This window comes from Palaemon carinicauda, chromosome 33, assembly GCF_036898095.1.
Source record: "Palaemon carinicauda isolate YSFRI2023 chromosome 33, ASM3689809v2, whole genome shotgun sequence".
Lineage (NCBI taxonomy): Eukaryota > Metazoa > Arthropoda > Malacostraca > Decapoda > Palaemonidae > Palaemon > Palaemon carinicauda.
In genome coordinates this window covers 1212174-1217173 of record NC_090757.1, presented here as the reverse complement: position 1 = coordinate 1217173, position 5000 = coordinate 1212174, and the positions used below count along the sequence as shown (strand labels likewise).

General features: G+C 37.5%; 1 long non-coding RNA gene across 3 annotated transcripts in view; it reads left to right on the top strand.

Annotated features, from left to right (window-relative positions):
- The window catches only part of LOC137626051 (uncharacterized), a 116047-nt gene that overhangs the window by 18554 nt on the left and 92493 nt on the right, over positions 1-5000 (top strand). Inside the window, exon 1 of one of the 3 annotated variants that reach the window (XR_011040960.1) lies at positions 1499-1581. The exons of 1 other annotated variant lie outside the window; for it this stretch is intronic. This is a non-coding gene — a long non-coding RNA (uncharacterized lncRNA). Of the gene's footprint in view, positions 1-1498; positions 1591-5000 lie in introns of those variants that run through there. One more of the 3 variants, XR_011040962.1, reaches the window with a different exon arrangement.

Here is a 5000-nt window from a genome sequence, read left to right as displayed (position 1 = left end):
CCATTTGTCCCAATGGTTCAGTTTTAGAGAACCTGAAGAAACGCCGTGTTCGCTGAAACTGTTTTGACAGAAAAGAAATTGTTACAAAGCCTTGACTTTTCCGATGAAAAACCTGGGCAAAATCACATTTTGTATGTGGAATGACTTGAAAATTATAATGGGTATACAGTGATATCAGAGCAAATGGGTTCCAATGTCCAAATTGGGAGACGAAGAAAGATGCAGATCAGGAGAACGTCAACAAACGTGCACAAATTGAGCTCGGCTCATCGTTTCAAGAAATTTAATATTCAGATGGTAACATATCTGTCTGAACTTTCTGATTAAATAATTTTTCATGAGAAAATTTTAGATTAAATTTTATAAGAGGGCTCAAGAGATCAGCAATTTAATCCCCCCCCCCTGCCACCTTCTAGTAGACGAGGCTTGGCAAATGGTGTCGGAAACCCATCAGCTACCTTGAATAATTTAACAACACATTCTTTCCTCCATCGTGCAAAACACTTCATCCTATTATGATTTTAAGAGTATCAACCGGGGAGCATATTCTCATTCGCGAATAAATTGAGTAAGTTTAAGTTTTAGTTCGGTTAATTTCCTTTTAATAATATTGAATAACTTTTATTTCTAAATCGTGGTGGTAGAATAAAAGTGCTTCCTATCACCATAAACCTTTTAATAAAAGGATGGCCTTTCCTCTCGTAATATTATCATCATCACCATCAGCATCTCCTCCCACGCCTATTGACGCCAAAGGTCTCGGTTAGATTTCGCCAGTCGTCTCTATCTTAAGCTGTAAGATTAATACTGTTCCCACTTCACGTTCCATAGTCCTCAGTCATGTAGGCCTGGAACTTCCAACTCTTCTAGTGCCTTGTGGAGCCCAGTTGAAAGTTTGATGAACTAATCTCTCTTCTATTCCGTAATATTATAAATGAAGATATTTATCTCCTGTTATAATTATATAATTACCGACCTAATAATGCTTTTCATATGACCCAATATCGTAGTAGGGTGGAATTTAGATTCCATGCTATTTTTTTCAACATTGGATATAACGATGACAGTCACGTAGCGAAAACAAGACGTTTCAGACTCGAGCAATTATTGATTGCATTTTTATTATACCCATGAATTTTTATTTTTATATAGTTGCAAAAAATTTTTGGGCTTTGTAAATTATTAAACTTACATAGGAGTATTGGAATTATATTTTAATTCGAATGTCAAAAGAATGGTTACCATACTGTTCAAGTTAGAAATTTTGTTAACTAGGTACTTAAAAGTTTTGCAATTTTCGTTGGTATTTCACGTTGATTTAGATATAAGAAATACTATACAAACCTATTTTTTATATTAATAACAATAATATTATCCCGCTAATTACTCACCCAGATGGTATCTAAAATTTTCAAGCATAAAGACCTAATTTATTTGTTATAAAAACTCGTACAAATACGACGTGGTGGACTTCCAGAACTTCGGGAGGTCAGTAACGTCTTGGGACTCGGGACCACCGGTTGAAATATTCGTTGCTCATTAACAGGAAATTAAGGACTTCATATCCCCAAGAATTAATTGGTAAGGATTGTGAGTATCCAATCGTGATGGTTTTGAACTGATTGTATGTTTATGGTCATTCATTGTTATGTTATAGTTATTCTGCATTATTCTTGTTGCTTGTTATATACTTGGTTGTTGTTTGGAATTTAATGGGTGCTGTTTTGGTATCTGATCTTAGGCGTTGGGCACAACTGGCCGTACTACACCCACAATTTCACACAAATTTTGCCCGTATATCCCCCGTAGCTGGTAGTAAGGCCAGTTGTGCCCAAGGCCTTACATCGCTTGAGTTCTTGGCTACGACTGAAAAATTCCCAGACAGGTACGGCTAAAAAACTCGTACGGGGAGATGTGCCCAACGCCTATTTATGGCGTGATCTTGGTATGAGATCTTATTAAATTCTCTTGACTGGTTACTTTATTATCGTCTGAGTATATGTTACCAATATCTAGAATTTTTTTTTTTTTTTTTTTTTTTTCTTATAAATCTATCCTTTAGTTTTTAAAGGAATCCAACAGAATTCATTTATTTTTATTAAGGAGTTCAGCTGAATTAATTTTCAAAATCAATCTTTTATATCGTTGAATTGATCTAAAGACGAGCTTGGTGTGTGTGGTATGGAAACCCTAATGAAAAGTTATAATGTAACCAACATTTTACATATTTATCTTATTTGAGATCTATTTTTGCATGTTTTAGTGTGTGGTGTGTCTGTGCATGTTTTGGCCTAATTTTCGAAGTGTGTCGCGGGGAATTAAGAAGTAATCCTAAACTAATTTCATGAGCTTTTAAAGTTCGTGTAATTTATACATTAGCATGGTTTTTTTTTTTTTTTTTTTTTGGCGAGTCTGTTTGATTTTGGCATTTGTTTCAGTGTGAATTCGAAAATAAATGCAAACTAGTCCACCATGCTGCTTTTTGACGTTCTGGTAATTTACGCCTTCATATATTAAAGTCGGTTTATTTTGTCATATGTCATTTTTTTACAATTCTTTTTTTTTTATGACCCTGTTAGTCACAAACTATATCTGTAGTAGGTAGTTTCACTTCCGATCGGCAATGATTGAGAAGAAGAGTAAATAAATCCTTTGTGACCTGACTGTTCCTAATGTTCTGAAGCCTTTTACTTTGATTTATTTATCTTCGATCACTTGCATATACTGATACAGAATCCTGCCAGAATCCCGTACAGGTTTCTACCGTCAGTGCACCTCGCACTGGGAGTTGTAGGCATTACTCAGGACCCAGAGAGTCTTTACTCAAGTTAGCAGCGCTCATTCGGGCCCTACCTAAGCTTGCGTTTTCTTCCCCCCCCCCCCCCCGTCCCTGCTTTTCTCCCGTCTTGCTATCCAACTTCGTTCCTTTACCTCTTGGTGTGACAAGGGTTTTACTTTGGATGCACTATGGTATTAAGTTGCTTTATTAAAAAAAAAAAAATTGCTGGGTTATTCAGCCTAAATCAAAGCTTCTTTGCTATAAGTACTGTTGAATAATTTTCAAATACAATTGTTCTGGTTTAACCACACACCTAATATACCAATCAGAGAGACACACATTAAATACTGTTTATTTGGTATAATGGTGAAATGGAGACCCTGTTATTTGCTGTTTTCTTTGCAGTGTTCATGTTAAATGTCCAACTATTTTTAGTCAGAGCTGCTGCTGCCTTTTAATAGGAGTACCATTTTACTTAATGGAATAAAGCGATTGTCTCAATCGAATGGGATTATAGGACCGCTCTTTTTGAAAACTTTTACGTGGCACTAATATATGCTCCGGCGGTGCTTGTTGCATCGTTCGTAACTGAACATCCCATGCAGCCTTGCGTGGATCCGGCCAACGGTACCTGATGTATGGGATATAAGTACTTTCCTGTTATTGCCCCACTACTAATTTTCGATATAACCCCAATACTATTTTTTTAGATTGTTAGGTCATTTTAATTATTCAACCTGTAGGTGCATAAAATTCAAACCTAACCTAACCCAACCCAACCCAACCTGATTTATGGGATATAAGATGAGCAACAAAGCTTATATAGTGAGGAGAGATTTTCGTAATGGGTCAGATTATAGTTGGTCAGTCGGCCATGCCAGTAACTGAACAACTTCAATTTGAGTCTAATAACACCCTCCACACAGCAACGTTAATAAATGTTCCGATATAACTTTTTGAACATATGGGTACCGGTTTAGCCCACTTGAAGAATTGGTCCTTCTAGAATATGAAAAATTTCTAAGTTCGTTACTTCGACAGTTTATATTTGGCGATTAACGCGGAATGTGCTGTCATATAATCTAAATGTCTACGAGAAACACTTTTTGTAGGCCCTGTAGAGCACAGGGTTCAATGTGCGAGAGGAATGGGAAAACTGCCCTTCAAGTAAGTACCTATTACTTCTCCGTATGCGACATCCTTAAATCAAAAGCCCCGTTATTTACTTTACTTAAAGGGCTGCTTATCTGGTCCTGTACAGCAGGGGAACACTACTCTCTACAGGCCTTGCACAGTCTTCTTATCATGTTCGTTCAAGAGCATTAAACATTAAACATCGCGTATTGCTCTTTTACTGTTAAATTGTAGTGGCCGATATGGTAACTGGTGAACGCCAAACTTGGGGTTTGAGTCCCATTCAAACCTGTTAGTTTCTCTGGTCGCTGCAATTTCACCATCCTTGGGAGCTAAGGATGGGGGCTTGTGGGAGCTTGTATGTCTTATCTGCCGAGTCAACAGCCATTGCCTGGCCCTCCTTGGTCTTAGCTTGGGTGGAGAGTGGGCTTGGGCGTTGATCATATGTATATACAGTCAGTCTTTAGGGCTTTGTCCTGGGTGATAGGGCAATACCTCTGTCCCTTGCCTCTGCCATTCATGAGTGGCCTTTAAATCGTCCCAATCAAAGCTCTCTAAGAATAATATTGTCAGATATCAGTGTTGAGTAATTTTAAATTTGTAGTGTCTGTACTGGGGTCAAATAGTCCTGCTCGAATTAATCTATTATATGATAAAAATGAGAATACACTGAGGGCTAATAGTCAGGGTATTTTTACGAATATATACTGAACTATCACTAAATCGATGGAAGGTATTCGTACGCTCAAATGTCTTCCATAGGTTTAAATCAGTCTAAGCATTATTTCATTGTTACGATAATGATTCTTGGGTATTGTGACGTTCGGATTGTTGAAAGCCTCGACTGTCACTGTGATGAGTCCTTGGTTGTTTCCTGAGCGAAGTTTGGTCTTTAGCCTTTGTTACCGTGACAATAATGAAGTCGATAGTAAAGGATTTTTTTTTCTTTTAAAGTTCTAAGTATTTGCATTGCCTGTAAAGGGTTGTGGGGGCCTGGTGGTAGCGTCCATGCCTGGGGATTGTCAGACTGAGGGTTAGAGACCCGTTCAAACTTTTTAAATCCTCTGGTCGCTGCAACCTCACCATT